Source organism: Salvelinus alpinus, chromosome 22, assembly GCF_045679555.1.
Source record: "Salvelinus alpinus chromosome 22, SLU_Salpinus.1, whole genome shotgun sequence".
Classification (NCBI taxonomy): domain Eukaryota; kingdom Metazoa; phylum Chordata; class Actinopteri; order Salmoniformes; family Salmonidae; genus Salvelinus; species Salvelinus alpinus.
In genome coordinates, this window is record NC_092107.1 from 15,888,626 (window position 1) to 15,909,440 (window position 20,815).

Consider the following 20,815-nt stretch of genomic DNA (forward strand, 5'->3'; position numbering starts at 1 on the left):
GGAGTATCGCCGTCCACGGGAGGAACTGGAGGCAGCTAAGGCAGAGCGGCAACATTATGAGGGAACACGGCTGGCAAGGAAGCCCGAGAGGCATCCCCCAAAAAAATTGTGGGGGGGGGGGCACACGGGGAGTGTGGGAGAGTCAGGTAGTAGACCTGAGCCAACTCCCCGTGCTTACCGTAGCGAGCATGGGACTGATCAGGCCCCGTGCTATGGGGTGATGCTCACGGTGTCAAGGCGGAGCATTCACAGGCCGGTGTGCTCGGTGCCAGCGTCCCGCATTTGCCGGGTGGAAACTGGCATTCAGCCAGAACAAGTGGGGTCAGCTCTGCGCTCGAGACCGCCAGTGCGCCTCCACGGCCCAGTGTATCCGATGCCTCGGCCAAGGAAGAGGCCTCCTGGATGTCTTCCCAGCCTGGTGAGTCCTGTGCCTGTTCCCAGAACCAGGTCTCCTGTGTGTCTCCCCAGCCCAGTGAGTCCAGCGTCGCCCTCCTGTCCGTGGCTGCCAGCGTCGCCCTCCTGTCCGTGGCTGCCAGCGTCGCCCTCCTGTCCGGAGCTGCCAGAGTCTCCCTCCTGTCCGGAGCTGCCAGAGTCTCCCTCCTGTCCGGAGCTGCCAGAGTCTCCCTCCTGTCCGGAGCTGCCAGAGTCTCCCTCCTGTCCGGAGCTGCCAGAGTCTCCCTCCTGTCCGGAGTTGCCAGAGTCTCCCTCCTGTCCGGGGCCCGCTACGAGGTTTCCCTCCTGTCCGGGGCCCGCTACGAGGTTTCCCAGTCCGGTGTCAGCGGTGATGGTCCCCGCTCCAGAGGCGCCACCTAAGTGGGCCAAGCCTAAGGTGGAGCGGGGTTTTGTGTTTTGTGTTCTATGTTTTCTATTTCTGTGTGTTTGGCCGAGTGTGGTTCTCAATCAGAGGCAGCTGTCTATCGTTGTCTCTGATTGAGAACCATACTTAGGTAGCCTTTTCCCACCTGTACTTGGTGGGTAGTTGTTTTCTGTTTTTGTGTCTGCACCAGACAGAACTGTTTCGCTTTCGTTCTCCTGTTTGTTGTTTTTGTTCGATTTTTTATTAAATCATGAACACTTTAAACGCTGCACCTTGGTCCACTCTTCCTTCAGCCCACGAGAAGCATTACATCCTGTTGTCACAACATCATTTAATAATGTAGTGTGTTAAAGCTGAAATGAAAACACACTCTTGCTAAACTCCAGACTGTTCTTCCCTTCTTACAACACAGTTACTCATGCTTTGTTGTGTTAGCAAATCATACTCCATTGCATAAAATTGAGCAAATTCTCTCCAGCTAGCTCTAATTGAGCATCATTAGCTTTAAACACTTGACTTTTACGGAACAGCCTTGCCGAATATTGTGGTTAGCTTTAGATAGTAGAGAATTTTGTTGTATATAAAGTGAGGTTTGGAACTCACTTTCGGGGGAAACGAGCTTGGTGTCTGCTGCTTTGGAGAGAGTCTATTTTGTGGCTTGATCCACCACTGGTCGCAGAGGCCATAAAATCAAAATGAGATTAGGCCCGGATGAAATGTGAGCCTCTGCATCTGCCGCCATGGATCCAGGCTGGATTACATTTTGAAAGTGTGGTACACCTGGGCATCCAAGCTCATATTTTATTCTCTCCGCGCCATGACACCCCCATTTCCCCAAGGTTCCCAGGCATTCGGGGGAACACTGAGAGACCCCACGGAGCCATCTGTCAGGGGACGAGCTGCAGAAGGAGAAATACAGAGACATCTCCTCTGCAGCTTACAGCTGAATAACACAGGAGGAGGAGGAGAGGGAGGATGTGATGTTACCATGGAAGGTAGATTATCATCACCAGCGGGGTGTTGCCATCTGTTATTCTCTAGTCATTAACGGCTCAGAGTTTCAGCCCAGCAGCCATATTTCCTCACCTTCAGCCTGTCCAGTGTGTGACTTGGTTTATCATTCTGTTTCTCACTTCACCTGAGAACTAATTCAGCTAATTACTGTGGCTAATGGAATAGAGACATCTGCTTCACTCTGAAACAGTGGGAGATTCACAGGCAGCATTGGTGTTCCCGCTGGACTATGTCCTTCCTCAGAAGAAGAATGGCAGAGTGTCGACTTGGCTGTGCCCTAAAAGGTGAAACCATAATGGAGGATTTACGTGTGGCGCTAAGGTAGTGATAGGAGCCATCTCATTATTCAGTGTGCTGGTTAGCTCACCTTTCCTGGGAAGGATATGCAATGAATCAAACCACAGCTCCAAACCACACCTGTGCCATCTCTCCAAGGAGCTACCCAGCCCCAGTATGATTTGGCTGATTCATCCCATGCTTGTCAGAGAGAGGTGAGAGAGGAGAAAATGGCTACAGATGACAGAAGGCAAGGGAGGGAGGATGGGGGGAAATACAAAGAGATAGAGGGGGTCTGTAGAGAGAGAGAGACACACCTCATACTGCTGAACCTGAACAATATGAATGCTGATACGCCATTGCCAAAACAAAACATTGCTTGATTTTTTTTTACCCAGATGTATGAATGACTCCACCTGAATTTTTATCGATTTCTCTGGGAAGCCAAATGGGAACCCCAGCAACAGCTCTCCGTTGCACATTACCCTTTCCCCAATTCCCCGTGCCAACGTGGAACCCCAGCAACAGCTCTCCCTTGCACATTACCCTTTCCCCTATTCCCCGTGGTGGAGGAAGATGGTGATAAGCTAGCCTGGTGCCCTTTCGATCCGTGCATCTTGCAAGGCACTAACATTCCCCATATAACCATTATTTATAGCTGTTGCTCTGTTTCCAATGAAAGTCTCTGTATCATATGTGCCTTCAGGGCAACTGCTCTGACACTACAACAAAGTGGGCTGGTATGAGGCAGAAACTTGTTTGTTTTAGAATGATGAAGCACCACTACTTAGTGGATAACTCTGCATTGTAATTACTCACTGTAAACATCTGCAGTGTTGGGCAATCACACTCCTGGAAGACTTAGGCTACTTGCCTTAGTTTTTTAAGATTCATTCAGGAAAATATTTGCAATGGAGAATGATCCAATCTTGCTGTACTGGTGTTAAATTGCCACAGTGGGAAAGGTCATTTTAAATGTTGACCTGCTACGTTGATTGAATGTCGTCCGAATAACTTGTATTAATTTACTCCCCAGTCTCAGTGTGCTGAACATATAACCTGTGTCTTTCATGGACATGAGAAGAGCAAACTCATTTAAAAAAAGGGACCATCACTAAATCAACCTTCCTTGTCAAGGCAATGCAAATGACAAAGTGTCTGTGTCGGCCCATCACTGCAAATGAAGTGTGCAGTGCAATCTTTCATAGCAGTCACATCAGGCAGACACATCAGACTGCATGGTACACACTTCAATCAGGCTAACTGTAACAATACAAGATACTGTCAGTTCCACAAACTCTGTAAAGCTAATACACTACAATCATTTTCTAGTTGCGTTCATGTTCAGTCCACATGCCTGTCCATGCAGTCCTCCTTGAGTCTAATTTCCCAGTCTCTCCTGCCCCGGTGGACTTGACTGAAGTGATGATTGAATTCAATGCAGCACTGTATGTCATAAACTCTGTGATAGAGGAATGGACCTTGGCCTGAAATAGGTGGATTTAATTGTGAATTCACCATTCACATCGGAGGGGAGTCCATTTTGTCTTGTTCAGGCATCTCGTAAGTCATAAAAATGCAGCTGTGGGAGCTGTAGTCCGTATATCAGAGTAACGTCAGGGTTTCCAATTATTCTCCCTGATGAGTTTCCATGCCAAGAGAATTAATCTCAGCGGCTAGCTCATAAAGAGATGGGTCAAGTGACACTACCAGGCACACAACTCTATGTTGGGTTAAAATAAGGGAGGAGAGAATCAATGGAACAGTGCCTTGTGTGTACTGTATGTGGGGTTTACGTGTTAGAGAGAGTAAATGGCATCATGCATGACTGTCATGATGGCCTCTTCACCCATTGCTTTTGTTCATGTTCAGCTCAGTGTAATTATTCTCTTGGAATCAAAACATCTTAGCGTCCAGTCTTTCAATGTCAATAACTTGAATGCTCAAATGAATGCCAATTCTTCTTATACATGGCAATCGCATGACCTCACAGCACAGCACTCAAGGTTAGTATGGAGAATAGGAAAGGAATGTCCCATCGCTCACCACCTTGAGTGAAATTAAATCATATACTGCAGCATTTTAGAGATGGCTCTGTGCAAAGAACATTACTTCTGGGGAGGGTCGAGAGAGCCAAGAGAAACACCTGGCCTAAGGGAAACGGTACTGCTGCTGCCCCACTCAAGGAGCACTCAAGTATGAAACGATCATCAGAAAGGTCAAGGATTAATAATCCTGGAGAGTTCCCATTGCCTGTGTTTTGAGAAGATTGTCACGGTATGTGCTCCCACCAAGTAACTTGGCCCAATTATAGTGTTTGCCTGCACAGTGCAGCTCAACCCCACTACAGTGTTGCTTATTTGGCCATGTTGTGCCCCGAGGAGATTCGAGTGGAGTGACTCAGTCCCCTCTGATGATAGACTGTTCATTCTCTACTTACGGAGGGCTTGACCCTCATTCGCATGATGTAACACATTAGCCTTGCATCGTCACTGACCCTTCAGCAACTAGACAGCTTGGAGGTCAACCCCATGGCGAGGTGATAAAGGAAGCAGAACCAGACGCCCACAGTAATGGTGCCTCCTATTCATCCAGGAAACTTACATTGACAAGCCCCCATAGCCGCAAAGTGCCATTGTGGAGCATCACTGATGAATGGATGGGCGTCATAGCGTCCCATTCCAAAGTTCTGTCTGAATAAAGGGCGTTCTACAGCTTTAAGGTGTAATGATGCATGCATGAGCAAATGGTTAGACCTGTGTAATTAAAGTTTGGAAAACACACTTGCTCACGCCCCCTTGCTGATTAATTATGCTCTAATTGATGTGTGTTTTCCTCCCTTGAATGTCATAGCTCCTGTTCTTCTAATGGAGCCTCCTGTCACTCCTCAAATGCCGCCAATTCCTTACCTGCCTGATGTGACTTCTCCTCAATGAGAACCCCTGTTAGGTTTGGAAGCAATGGGCCTCTCCTTGCCTGGGGCTAACTGTACCCCCTGCATACTTTTGTTCCCGTTCTATACTTGAGAGGAACCAGCCATTTGATTTCGTGTCAGATTTTTCGTTGTATTAATTTTTCTACAACAGTCTGAGCTCGTTGAATACTAAACTTATGGGTTTTGACGTTTTCCACTTTTGAAAATGTTGCGGATTAAATCAGTAATGCTGAGTTACAGCAACGTGATTGGCTGTGACACGACTTGGGCCGGAGGGAGAGCGAGAGAGACAGACACTAAATTTGAACTGAAGATAAAGTATAATGTAAAGTGTCGTGGATCAAATAATACAGCCTGGACTAGACGTAACATAGTAAACGTAAATCCGGGACACTCAAATTAGTATGATATGTCTGGTATGGTTACATAAGACAGAAGGTTACTTATTAAGGCAAAAACAAAAGGAGGGCTGTTGGGTAGGTGTATTTTTTTATTTAACCTTTATTTAACTAGGCAAGTCAGTTAAGAACAAATTCTTATTTACAATGATGGCCTACACCGGCCAAACCTGGGTTAAGCTGGGCCAATTGTGCGCCACCCTACGGGACTCCCAATCACAGCCAGTTGTGATACAGCCTAGATTTGAACCAGGGTGTCTGTAACCTTCAAGCACTGAGATGCAATGCCTTAGACCGCTGCGCCACTCGGGAGCCCATCTAGCAACCCAAAGGTTGCGTTAGAATCTCATCATGGACAACTACTTAGCATGTAAGCTAACCCTTCCCTTAACCCTAAACTTAACTCCTAATCCTAACCTTAACCCTAACCTTAACCCCTAACCCTAACCCCTAGCCTAGCTAACGGTAGCCACATAGCTAACGTAATGATGGACATCCACAAATTAATACATGCATGCGAAATGTAATATATCATACTAAATGGAGTGTCTCGGATTTAAGTACAGAATAATATGAAATGCTCTGAGATCACGTTGAATAATAAAGAAACAATTACTCCGGTTGCCTCGCACACAGCGCTACTTCCTCGGGTTAAGCTAGCCTCTGAACAACTCACCTGTTTTCCAGAGCGGATTCAGCCAAGTCTGTGTCCACGTCTGTGTCATTTGCTCAGGGATGGTTGTTACACTATCTGTTTCCTCATAAGGTCCATTTCTTATCTCTAATGATCCTCTCCTCCGAAACATTTCTGTTACGTTAAATCCAATTATCTGACCAGCTATTTTAGGACGATTCAACACAAAATGTCTCTTCATCTACACGTTCTTAATCTATCCTTGAAGTAGAACAGGTGCTCTCCAATTAAGAGCACCTGTTGTCACTATGAGTCCAGGCTTGGGCTGCCGCTTCCCTTGTTAGCACCTTGTGGGGCCAACATGTAGGTAAGAAGCAATCCTCTATATGTAACCCATGCAGATCAGCAACAGCCATGCTAAATGGTCTCTTCTTTTGCTTGATTTATTTTGCGATGTTTAAAAAATGAGTAAATAGTTCAGGATGGTAAATGAGACAGTAACTTGACAGTAAAGGAAGATTGAAATGCACTTCGGACAAAGTCCTCCTGCCGATGCAAATACAGTCCATGTGTGCTATTCAGAGGGTGAATGGGCAAGGCAAAATATTTAAGTGCCTTTGAACAGGGTATGGTAGTACTGTAGGTGCCAGGCGCACCGGTTTGAGTGTGTCAACAAATGTAATGCTGCGGGGTTTTTCACGCTCAACAGTTTCCCTTGTGTATCGAGAATGGTCCACCACACAAAGGACATCCAGAAAACTTCACACAACTGTGGGAAGCATTTGAGTCAACATGGGCCAGCATCCCTCTGGAACACTTTTGACAGTGTGTTGAGTCCATGCCCCTACAAATTAAGGCTGTTCTGAGGACTTAAGGGGGAGCAACTCAATATTGGTAAGGTGTTCCTAATGTTCTGTGGACTCAGTGTACACAGTCCATGTCTCAATTGTCTCAAGGCTTAAAAATCCTTCTTTAACCTGTCTCCTCCCCTTCATCTACAATGATTGAAGTGGATTTAACAGGTGATATCAATACATGATCCTAGTTTTCACCTGGATTAATTTGGTCAGTCTATGTCATGGAAAGAGATCAATAAATTATCCTAGTTTTCACCTGGATTCACCTGGTCAGCCTATGTCATGGAAAGAGCCGGTGTTCCTAATGTTTTGTACACTTAGTGTAGATGTCACTGGGTTGGTGTGGCTTCTCTAAACATGGCTTATCTAACCCACACAAGACACACCAACTCTTCCCATACCAGCACCATATCTGTTATCGTATTGACTGTGACTCTGACTATAGTCTGTCACCGATTTACATATTGGTAGTTGGTAAGCCGAGAGTTGAGAGTATAAAATGATTCAGGCGGGACCTTGTGATCTTTGCAACAGTTATTTTTCAATGGCACGTTGAAGGCAGCACTCAAGGTCATGCAGCCAATAATGCGCACCCTTTTGAAGTTGAATGAATATGAAAAAAGGAGTAATAATTATTTGCATTATTCAAACTCTCCATGGGACTGTATTTAAGTAGTATAGTAGTCAAAATCGAGTGTTAAAAATTGTCTGTAATTTCCAGCGTCTTTGCACGTTAGCATAGGTCCCAGTTCTCCCGCAGTGATTTCAGGTAAATGATGGTTGAGAGAGACCCATGACAGAGCAGAGGACGAGTGGGAGGTGTCAGCGCTTTAGCCCCTAGCTTGTACTAGGGTTACCTCTAACATGGTTGCTAAGGCGGCATTTCCCCTTTTGCTGCTACTCCACTGTCTCCAGGGTTAGCCGACTTCATTGAATCTGATCTCCAGTCTCATCAAGTCATATTAGAATGCCTCTGGCGAAGCCACTAGCTGAACTCTTCACCAATCACTCCGTGCCCGAGGGCCTCTCCCGATGATTGTTAGACTCCCGTTACTCTGGAGTGTATCAACAGCAAATTATTGGGTGTTGAAAACTTGTGAGAGCTCCGAGATTGCTGTGTTGATTGCTGATGTGGTGTTTGGGGAAATCGTGTTCGAGATAGTGAGTGAAAGTGTGAGATTGTGTGTGTGTGCATGTGTGTGTGTGTAGGATTTTTTAGGGGGGATACTGTGATTGAAGCAAGAACCTAAAAAAGAACGTATAGACAGGTGAACAGAAGCGCAGCATGAAACTTGAGCTCTTATCAAATGAAAAAAATAACATTGATGAAAGGTTTAAGAAATGAAACAGGTGTTTTTTATCCCTTTTCCTTCAGAGACCAACTGAAACAAGACACTTTAATACCTCACATAGCATTCTGTCAAAGGTTTTGTAGATGTTCACCTACTCTTCTCTGCTGCTCTCTAACACTTCACACAAGATGGAAATGGAAATGGACTAAACGTGGATATACTGTAGGATGGCACCTCTTTAATAAAGCATTCCGTTTGTATTTGTGGAGCAGATGTGATCAGAGAGGCTGTAGACATCGCTGGGATGGGTCGGGTCATGGACATACACGAATGAGCAGCTTAAGAAGGAAATACTCTAAATCGCTACCCAGAGTTGTAAAAGGTTAAACCATCCAGGTAAGCAAAGGGAAGCACATGAATAAATAGCACTTTCTTTTCCCCATGTTTATTTACAACATGGTCATGCGAAAACTATAGTAAAAGAGGTGTACAGTGTACTGTAATTGGGTTGCCAGGACTCAAAAGTAAGCAAGTTTCAGCATTTGTTTGGAGGATAAATTGTGTCAAATACACACGTTTATTCTAAATTTCTATGATTTAGCCGTATTAACAGTTCTGTTGTTCTCCATTATGAGTGGACCAACATGAAAGCAGACCCATACTTTACTAATGATAGCGGAAGAGGCACCTCTCACCTGTGTTTACTAGAAAAATGTATATTACAGCAGTTTTTACATGAGAATGAATCATCTCACCTGCTTGTAAGTATTATCCTCGGAATATTGTTCAGCAGTTTTATGCGCAGTATGATGACAATGAAGCATGAGAAAAGTTAGCAGGTTGTCAAAAGTCCCTTCAGTCTTTCCCTTCAGTTCCACACTTCAAAGATCTGAGCTAAATCCTCTACACCAGGCGGTGTCAGAGGAGAGCCCTAAAAATTGTCAAAGACTCCAGCCACCCCAGTCAAAGACTGTTCTCTCTACTACCGCATGGCAAGCGGTACCGGAGTGCCAAGTCTAGGACAAAAAGGCTTCTCAACAGTTTTTAGCCCCAAGCCATAAGACTCCTGAACAGGTAATCAAATGGCTACCCGGACTATTTGCATTGTGTTCCCCCCCCCCCCCCAACCCTCCCCAAACCCTTTTTTATGCTGCTGCTACTCTCTGTTTATCATATATGCATAGTCACTTTAACTATACATTCATGTACATACTACCTCAATTGGGCTGACCAACCAGTGCTCCCACACATTGGCTTACCGGAATATCTGCATTGTGTCCCGCCACCCGCCACCCACCACCCGCCAACCCCTCTTTAACGCTACTGCTACTCTCTGTTCATCATATATGCATAGTCACTTTAACCATATCTACATGTACATACTACCTCAATCAGCACTATTGCACTATTGGTTAGAGCCTGTAAGTAAGCATTTCACTGTAACCTGTTGTATTCAGCGCACGTGGCAAATACACTTTGATTTGATTTGATAAATATGAACAGACTGAAACGTGGAGAGTACGAGGAGAGTACCTGGGCGTTTGTGACATGGAGGGAAGATCAGTGTACGCCGCGGAAAGCCTGCTGTCTTCAATGGGACTATGGGAGAAAGGGCTGACCCCTACAAGAGCATCCAGTAGTGGATGCTCTTCAGAGGAAGAAGGGGAGGACCATCCTCCTCACTGAATTCCAAAATTCCAAAAGGAGAAAAAATTGTGAAACAATAAAAAAGTTATCCTTTTTAGATTAAACTATACTAAATATATTCACATCACCAAATAATTTCTTAAAACACACTGTTTTGCAATTAGGGTCTACCTTAGCCTCAAAAGCACTCTGTAGGGTAGCACCATGGTGTAGCCTGAGAACAGCTAGTTGCCGTCCTCCTCTGCATACATTGACTCCATAGATTTACACAGTAATTATTGCAACTTTCAGAGGATGTCCTCCAACCTATTAAAGCTCTTTTTATTTTTTTATTTCACCTTTATTTAACCAGGTAGGCCAGTTGAGAACAAGTTCTAATTTACAACTGCGACCTGGCCAAGATAAAGCAAAGCAGTGCGACACAAACACAGAGTTACACATGGAATAAACAAACATAGTCAATAACACAATTGAAAAGTCTATATACAGTGTGTGCAAATGAGGTAAGGCAATAAATAGGCCATAGTGGCGAAATAATGACAATTTAGCAATTAAACACTGGAGTGATAGATGTGCAGAAGATGAATGTGCAAGTAGAGATACTGGTGTGCAAAGGAGCAAAAAAATAAATAACAGTATGAGGGGATGAGGTAGTTGGATGGGCTATTTACAGATGGGCTATGTACAGGGATCTGTGAACTGCTCTGGCAGCTGGTGCTTAAAGTTAGAGAGGGAGATATGAGTCTCCAGCTTCAGTGATTTTTGAAATTCATGTGGCAACGAATATGAAGCGAGGGCCAGCCAACGAGAGCATACAGGTCGTAGTGGTGGGAGGTATATGGGGCTTTGGTGACAAAACGGATGGCACTGTGATAGACTCCATCCAATTTGCTGAGTAGAGTGTTGGAAGCTATTTTGTAAATGACATCGCCGAAGTCAAGGATCGGTAGGATAGTCAGTTTTACGAGGGTATGTTTGGCAGCATGAGTGAAGGATGCGTTGTTTGAGAATTAGGATTAATAGATAGATTTCATTTTGGATTGGAGATGCTTCATGTGAGTCTGGAAGGAGAGTTTCCAGTCTAACCAGACACCTAGGTATTTGTAGTTGTCCACATATTCTAAGTCAGAACCGTACAGAGTAGTGATGCTGGATGGGCGAGCAGGTGTGGGCAGCGATCAGTTGAAGAGCATGCATTTAGTTTAACTTGCATTTAAGAGCAGTTGGAGGCAACGGAAGGAGAGTTATATGGCATTGAAGCTCGTCTGGAGGTTAGTTAACACAGTGTCCAAAGAAGAGCCAGAAGTATACAGAATGGTGCCGTATGCGTAGAGGTGGATCAGAGAATCACCAGCAGCAAGAGCGACATCATTGATGTATACAGAGAAGAGAGTCGGCCCGAGAATTGAACCCTGTGGCACCCCCCATAGAGACTGCCAGAGGTCCGGACAACAGGCCCTCCGATTTAACAGACTGAACTCTATCTGAGAAGTAGTTGGTGAACCAGGCGAGGCAGTCATTTGAGAAACCAAGGCTGTTGAGTCTGCCGATAAGAATTTGGTGATTGACAGAGTCGAAAGGTCAATAAATACAGCTGAACAGTATTGTCTATTATCGATGGCGGTTATGATATCATTTAGAACCTTGAGCGTGGCTGAGGTGCACCCATGACCAGCTCGGAAACCAGATTGCATAGCGGAGAAGGTACGGTGGGATTCGAAATGGTCGGTGATCTGTTTGTTAACTTGGTTTTCGAAGACCTTAGAAAGGCAGGGTAGGATAGATATAGATCTGTAACAGTTTGGGTCTAGAGTGTCTCCCCCTTTGAAGAGGGGGATGACCGCGGCAGCTTTACAATCGTTAGGGATCTCAGACGATACAAAAGAGAGGTTGAACCAGCTAGTAATAGGGGTTGTAACATGAACTGATATGTTGTCAACACAATCAAAGGATCAGAGAATGAATCTAGTACTGAAAGCATAAGCCATAGCTAGCTAATACTGCAGTGCATAAAATGTGGAAAGTAGTTGACTCAAAGAGAGAGAAAGACAATAGTTGAACAGTTTTGAACAAATTGAGAGAGAGAGAGAGAGAGAGAGAGAGATATATTTGGTAGTATTTTTTAGTTTTTTTTAGCCTACTCAAAAATCTGGCTCAAACAGAGAAGGATGCTATGTTAGCTAGCTGGCTATCCAAATACTGGAACTCTTCCAAGTCAAGGTAAGCTATTGGTTTTATTAATTTATTGACACCGCGGCCCTCTGGTGTAACTGCTAAGCTGATTGCTGTACACTGTACTGCATGATTGTAGCAGGTTTATTAACGCGTTAGTTAACATAGCTATCTGCTAGAACTATGACATTAGCTAATATGGTGACAACGATGTAGGCTGTGTGTAGCTGTTAGCAGTTATGGTGTGAAGGTTTGGCTTGGAAAGATTTTTTCGCCTGGTCACAGACAAACAAAGGGAAAAGGTGAGAGGAGGGGAGCGTGTAGATGCATGAAAAAATTATACAACGAGCAAATGATCATGCTGTTTGTATGTGGCTGCTATGAATGTGAACTATGTTTGCGGTGATCTTGGGTGTATTCAGTCCGCCAATTCTGTTGAAAAACTTTTCTTTAACAGAAGCAAATGAAACAGGGATAAACATTCCTGAATTTGTCCAATAGAGACTCTAATTTGCAGCTGTTGGACTAAGGATTACACCTTAGATCTTCTAGATTCAGGCAAGAGTGCAAGACGGTATTGAATGTGTCACTCTGTCACCTTGATTACTGAAAAAAAAATATCTCGACCTGTGCACCTACGTTGTAAACTTTTATTCTTAGGATAGGTTGTAGCAACTTCATGATGTGTATAGGGAACATTTTTGTATGATGTTTTAGCCTAAACCTATCGATGCTACATTGAGCTGGGTGAATGGAATATGAAGGTCAGTCATCCGATATGCTGTAATAGAACTAAGGCCATGCTCCTAAAAATATGATTGTCCTCCCTCATCTTAAACCGCACTGACCGCCACTGGGATCCAGGGAGAAGTAGCAACAAAGGAAGAGAGGTTAAGCAGGTCTGCCAGTGAGCCAAGCCACGCACACACACCCATGCACACGTTTTAGAATTGATTAGCAAGTGATTTGACATACAGTGTAAAGACTGAACAATGCAATCAGTTGGCTATTATGCAGTATTCATATGTCACTTTTTATCCCTTTTCAAAACAAATCACCACAAACCATTTGGCCGTAGTCATGAATTCACACTTGAACAAAAAAATAACACTCTCCGGAACAGTGCCTTCCGAGAGAAACATTTCATATGAAATTCAATTGAAATGGAAAAATCGTCCTAGTTTTGATGGCGTGTGTGTAGACTGCTGGGCTGTCTCGGGGAAAATGGGGGTGTCAGGATTATTCATACCCTTGATTCAGCCTGATGGCTTGAATATTTCGGCACTGGATTCATCAAACTGAGGCCAGATAATGAACAACGGTGTCTGCCAGGGCCCTAGAGGATCATGGTACTGCATGGGGATTAGGACCCGGCTTGATGTTTAAACACAATTGGTCATAGCATGACGCTGTTGGACATCAGTGGAGTAGGAGAGAGTGTGAGAGAAACTTTATTCATACATAGCTTAATATTACCAATATGCTGATGTGGCTTGGACAGAGAGTCCTGTGGTATAAGGGAGCCACATCCACCAGCACTATTTATCATGAAGCCATGCTGAATCAATACAGCACTAAGCTCCATCCGTGCTTCATTCTCTGGATGATAAGAAATTGAATCCACTCTGTATGCTCCACAGAGTTAGCACAGCAAGCACCCATAATATTGCATGATATTACCTAAATACTGCTATGATTTAGTGTGTGTGTGTGTGTGCGTGTGCGTTTGCGTGTGCGCATGCGTGCTTTTAGGATTTCTGCTTTACAAATGTTTTAAATGTTTTCTCCATGTCAATAATAGAAAATGCATACAACTTCCTTCAAGAAAGCATTTAAAACGTTTTATTTCACATGAAAGGGGCCTTTGTTGACATCTGATTTACAATTAATTCTTCCCAAACTCAGCCAGCCACTGGCGGTTTCTGTCTTGCAGATTTGGCCGAAGAACTCCACCCGTCAAATGATACTAATAGTTTCACAGTTTTGTTAGTATTTTATTCAGTGGGGTTATGTTAAAACTGGGTCTTCAATGCCTAAGTGGTTGTTCAAATACAGGGTCAGTTTATCAGCATACAAGCAACCAATTCATGAATGGAATTTAAATGAAATTGGGCACCTAAGGCAAAACAAAAGTATCACATTTCAACTTCGGTCTAAGAATTGTCAAACATCCCCCAACACTCGCTTTCTCTGATTTGCAACGGAGCAGAATGTCCACAAGTCTCATATCATGTAGCTAAATGTCAATCACACACACTCCTGAACTCAATGTTCACTCCTGCCATCACGCTGTGAGTCCAGGGTCACCTTTACTTTCAGGAAGGAAAAAAGCAGTCCTCCCCAAACCGTAACACTGTTATCAGCAGAGTGACAGCTATGGGCTGGTTTACTGCTGTCCAGAAGGGGCTGCAAAGCAAACTGACTTGGGAGAACTATCCATTGTTGTCTTCCCTTATCTCGTCATCTTCATCTGGTGCAGGGTAAATTGAATAATGTAGTGCAGAGGAAAATGAGGTACTGCACTGGTCAGTGGAGTGGAAGGATAGATTCCCAGGCTTTTCCCTTGCAAAGCCGGTGGGATTCAGATGCATTGTTGGGCTAAAACTGTGAGAATACTATGTTGGAGGATACCAGCCTTGTCAAACTAAACGGTGTTAATAATTTTCCCCCCCAGGGAACTTAGCCAAAGACCTAAGTGTCATGTTTTGTCATTGATTATCATGTCTTGTCCCTGTGCTTCCCTTCTATTCGTTTCCCTCTGCTGGTCTTATTAGGTTCTTTCCCTCTTTCTATCCCTTTCTCTCCCCCTCCCTCTCTCCCTCTCTCGCTCTCTCTCTCTATCGTTCCGTTCCTGCTCCCAGCTGTTCCTCATTCTCCTAACTACCTCATTTACTCTTTCACACCTGTCCCCTATTTTGCCCTCTGATTAGAGTCCCTATTTCTCCCTCTGTTTTCCGCTTCTGTCCTTGTCGGATCCTTGTTTGAGGTTTGCTGTTCTGTGTCCTTGTTCCGCCCTGTCGTGTTTTTGCCTTCTTCAGATGCTGCGTGTGAGCAGGTGTCTATGTCAGCTACGGCCTGTGCCTTCCCGAAGCGACCTGCAGTCTGTGGTCGCGTCTCCAGTCGTTCCTCTCTACTGACGAGAGGATTTCAGTTTTCCTGTTTTGGATTTACCTAAGATAATATCCAGGAGTATCGTTTTTTGTTTAAGACTGGAATAAAGACTCTGTTTCTATTAAGTCGCTTTTGGGTCCTCATTCACCAGCATAACAGAAGGATCCGACCAAGAATGGACCCAGCGACTACGGATTCTCGCAACACTGCCGTCGAGTTCCAGGGAGCAATGCTCGGCAGACACGAGCAGGAATTGTCTGCTGCTCGTCATGCCGTTGAGACCCTGGCCGCTCAGGTCTCCGACCTCTCAGGACAGTTTCAGAGTCTTCGTCTCGTGCCACCAGCTACTTCCTGGTCTTCCGAGTCTCCGGAACCTAGGGTTAATAACCCACCATGTTACTCTGGGCAGCCCACTGAGTGTCGCTCCTTTCTCACCCAGTGTGATATTGTGTTCTCTCTCCAGCCCAACACATACTCAAGAGAGAGAGCTCGGATCGCTTACGTCATATCACTCCTTACTGGTCGGGCTCGGGAGTGGGGCACAGCTATCTGGGAGGCAAGGGCTGAGTGTTCTAACGATTATCAGAACTTTAAAGAGGAGATGATACGGGTTTTTGATCGTTCAGTTTTTGGGAAGGAGGCTTCCAGGGCCCTGGCTTCCCTATGTCAAGGTGATCGATCCATAACGGATTACTCTATAGAGTTTCGCACTCTTGCTGCCTCCAGTGACTGGAACGAGCCGGCGTTGCTCGCTCGTTTTCTGGAGGGACTCCACGCTGAGGTTAAGGATGAGATTCTCTCCCGGGAGGTTCCTTCCAGCGTGGACTCTTTGATTGCACTCGCCATCCGCATAGAACGACGGGTAGATCTTCGTCACCGAGCTCGTGGAAGAGAGCTCGCGTTAACGGTGTTCCCCCTCTCCGCATCTCAACCATCTCCTCCCACCGGCTCAGAGACTGAGCCCATGCAGCTGGGAGGTATTCACATCTCGACTAAGGAGAGGGAACGGAGAATCACCAACCGCCTTTGCCTCTATTGCGGTTCTGCTGGACATTTTGTCATGTCATGTCCAGTAAAAGCCAGAGCTCATCAGTAAGCGGAGGGCTACTGGTGAGCGCTACTACTCAGGTCTCTCCATCAAGATCCTGTACTACCTTGTCGGTCCATCTACGCTGGACCGGTTCGGCTGCTTCCTGCAGTGCCTTGATAGACTCTGGGGCTGAGGGTTGTTTTATGGACGAAGCATGGGCTCGGAAACATGACATTCCTCTCAGACAGTTAGGGAAGCCCACGCCCATGTTCGCCTTAGATGGTAGTCTTCTCCCCAGTATCAGATGTGAGACACTACCTTTAACCCTCACAGTATCTGGTAACCACAGTGAGACCATTTCCTTTTTGATTTTTCGTTCACCTTTTACACCTGTTGTTTTGGGTCATCCCTGGCTAGTATGTCATAATCCTTCTATTAATTGGTCTAGTAATTCTATCCTATCCTGGAACGTTTCTTGTCATGTGAAGTGTTTAATGTCTGCTATCCCTCCTGTTTCTTCTGTCCCCTCTTCTCAGGAGGAACCTGGTGATTTGACAGGAGTGCCGGAGGAATATCATGATCTGCGCACGGTCTTCAGTCGGTCCAGAGCCAACTCTCTTCCTCCTCACCGGTCGTATGATTGTTGTATTGATCTCCTTCCGGGGACCACTCCCCCTCGGGGTAGACTATACTCTCTGTCGGCTCCCGAACGTAAGGCTCTCGAGGATTATCTGTCTGTTTCTCTCGACGCCGGTACCGTGGTGCCTTCTTCCTCTCCCGCCGGAGCGGGGTTTTTTTTTGTTAAGAAGAAGGACGGTACTCTGCGCCCCTGCGTGGATTATCGAGGGCTGAATGACATAACGGTTAAGAATCGTTATCCGCTTCCCCTTATGTCGTCAGCCTTCGAGATTCTGCAGGGAGCCAGGTTCTTTACTAAGTTGGACCTTCGTAACGCTTACCATCTCGTGCGCATCAGAGAGGGGGACGAGTGGAAAACGGCGTTTAACACTCCGTTAGGGCATTTTGAATACCGGGTTCTGCCGTTCGGTCTCGCTAATGCTCCAGCTGTCTTTCAGGCATTAGTTAATGATGTACTGAGAGACATGCTGAACATCTTTGTTTTCGTTTACCTTGACGATATCCTGATTTTTTCACCGTCACTCGAGATTCATGTTCAGCACGTTCGACGTGTACTCCAGCGCCTTTTAGAGAATTGTCTCTACGTGAAGGCTGAGAAGTGCGCCTTTCATGTCTCCTCTGTCACATTTCTCGGTTCTGTTATTTCCGCTGAAGGCATTCAGATGGATCCCGCTAAGGTCCAGGCTGTCAGCGATTGGCCCGTTCCTAAGTCACGTGTCGAGTTGCAGCGCTTTCTCGGTTTCGCTAATTTCTATCGGCGTTTCATTCGTAATTTCGGTCAAGTGGCTGCCCCTCTCACAGCTCTGACTTCTGTCAAGACGTGCTTTAAGTGGTCCGGTGCCGCCCAGGGAGCTTTTGATCTCCTCAAGAAGCGTTTTACATCCTCTCCTATCCTTGTTACTCCTGACGTCACTAAACAATTCATTGTCGAGGTTGACGCTTCAGAGGTGGGCGTGGGAGCCATTCTGTCCCAGCGCTTCCATTCTGACGATAAGGTCCATCCTTGCGCTTATTTTTCTCATCGCCTGTCGCCATCGGAACGCAACTATGATGTGGGTAACCGCGAACTGCTCGCCATCCGCTTAGCCATAGGCGAATGGCGACAGTGGTTGGAGGGGGCGACCGTCCCTTTTGTCGTTTGGACTGACCATAAGAACCTTGAGTACATCCGTTCTGCCAAACGACTTAATGCACGTCAAGCTCGTTGGGCGTTGTTTTTCGCTCGTTTCGAGTTCGTGATTTCTTATCGCCCGGGAAATAAGAACACCAAGCCTGATGCCTTATCCCGTCTCTTTAGTTCTTCTGTGGCTTCTACCGACCCCGAGGGGATTCTCCCTGAAGGGCGTGTTGTCGGGTTGACTGTCTGGGGAATTGAGAGACAGGTAAAGCAAGCACTCACTCACACTGCGTCGCCGCGCGCTTGTCCTAGTAACCTTCTGTTCGTTCCTGTCTCTACTCGTCTGGCTGTTCTTCAGTGGGCTCACTCTGCCAAGTTAGCTGGCCACCCCGGCGTTCGGGGTACGCTTGCTTCTATTCGCCAGCGGTTTTGGTGGCCTACTCAGGAGCGTGACACGCGCCGTTTCGTGGCTGCTTGTTCGGACTGCGCGCAGACTAAGTCAGGTAACTCTCCTCCTGCCGGTCGTCTCAGACCGCTTCCCATTCCTTCTCGACCATGGTCTCACATCGCCTTAGACTTTATTACCGGTCTGCCTTCGTCTGCGGGGAAGACTGTGATTCTTACGGTTGTCGATAGGTTCTCTAAGGCGGCACATTTCATTCCCCTCGCTAAGCTTCCTTCCGCTAAGGAGACGGCACAAATCATCATTGAGAATGTGTTCAGAATTCATGGCCTCCCGTTAGACGCCGTTTCAGACAGAGGCCCGCAATTCACGTCACAGTTTTGGAGGGAGTTCTGTCGTTTGATTGGTGCTTCCGTCAGTCTCTCTTCCGGGTTTCATCCCCAGTCTAACGGTCAAGCAGAAAGGGCCAATCAGTCGATTGGTCGCATATTACGCAGCCTTTCTTTTCGAAACCCTGCGTCTTGGGCAGAACAGCTCCCCTGGGCAGAATACGCTCACAACTCGCTTCCTTCGTCTGCTACCGGGCTATCTCCGTTTCAGAGTAGTCTTGGGTACCAGCCTCCTCTGTTCTCGTCCCAGCTCGCCGAGTCCAGCGTTCCCTCCGCTCAGGCTTTTGTCCAACGTTGTGAGCGCACCTGGAGGAGGGTCAGGTCTGCACTTTGCCGTTACAGGGCGCAGACTGTGAGAGCCGCCAATAAACGTAGGATTAAGAGTCCTAGGTATTGTCGCGGTCAGAGAGTGTGGCTTTCCACTCGTAACCTTCCCCTTACGACAGCTTCTCGCAAGTTGACTCCGCGGTTCATTGGTCCGTTCCGTGTCTCTCAGGTCGTCAATCCTGTCGCTGTGCGACTGCTTCTTCCGCGACATCTTCGTCGCGTCCACCCTGTCTTCCATGTCTCCTGTGTCAAGCCTTTTCTTCGCGCCCCCGTTCGTCTTCCCTCCCCCCCCCCGTCCTTGTCGAGGGCGCACCTATTTACAAGGTACGGAAGATCATGGACATGCGTTCTCGGGGACGTGGTCACCAGTACTTAGTGGATTGGGAGGGATACGGTCCTGAAGAGAGGAGTTGGGTTCCATCTCGGGACGTGCTGGACCGTTCGTTGATTGATGATTTCCTCCGTTGCCGCCAGGGTTCCTCCTCGAGTGCGCCAGGAGGCGCTCGGTGAGTGGGGGGGTACTGTCATGTTTTGTCATTGATTATCATGTCTTGTCCCTGTGCTTCCCTTCTATTCGTTTCCCTCTGCTGGTCTTATTAGGTTCTTTCCCTCTTTCTATCCCTTTCTCTCCCCCTCCCTCTCTCCCTCTCTCGCTCTCTCTCTCTATCGTTCCGTTCCTGCTCCCAGCTGTTCCTCATTCTCCTAACTACCTCATTTACTCTTTCACACCTGTCCCCTATTTTGCCCTCTGATTAGAGTCCCTATTTCTCCCTCTGTTTTCCGCTTCTGTCCTTGTCGGATCCTTGTTTGAGGTTTGCTGTTCTGTGTCCTTGTTCCGCCCTGTCGTGTTTTTGCCTTCTTCAGATGCTGCGTGTGAGCAGGTGTCTATGTCAGCTACGGCCTGTGCCTTCCCGAAGCGACCTGCAGTCTGTGGTCGCGTCTCCAGTCGTTCCTCTCTACTGACGAGAGGATTTCAGTTTTCCTGTTTTGGATTTACCTAAGATAATATCCAGGAGTATCGTTTTTTGTTTAAGACTGGAATAAAGACTCTGTTTCTATTAAGTCGCTTTTGGGTCCTCATTCACCAGCATAACACTAAGGCTGTTTTTTGACAATAACAAATCGGTATCTTTGCGAGTCATCATTGAAAAAAAAATATTTAACAGTGATAAACAATGAGAATGTTAACTAAGTAGCTAAAACATAAAACATATACTATGTTACCTAGCTAATACTAACATGACATTACACCTTCTGGATACACAAGACTACAGTGTCTGCATCTGAGTAATTTGGAGAATTCTGGAAGCGTGAAAGTTATGTGCAGCCAACCTTAAACGTATACGTGTTTCAATCCCAGTGTTTGCTCTCACTGACGAGACACAATATCTGTATTCTTCTATGTTTTTGTAAAAAAAATTCACTTACAGCAAATTCCCTTGGCAGGTTGGTAAGAGTGGGGGGAGTCAGAAACAGAACAGACGAATTGTCTGAGTTGATGTGATTTTTCTTCTGTTATCTTGTTCCTCTCCTCTGTGTCAGCAAGCTGTCTGGCCTATCACAGGATCGGGCACACATACACCGCTGCTTCATCCGTCCAACACATTTCTCCATTATTTCCGTCACAAGAGATTGAGAGGGCGTTCTTTTTGTTTTTTCGGCACAGCTCTCCTGCTCAGCTGTTTCCCCCTGTATGGTGCTACACAAATGAAAGTTTGGCTGTGTGATCTGTCACTACTGTCATAGTGGGAGGATGT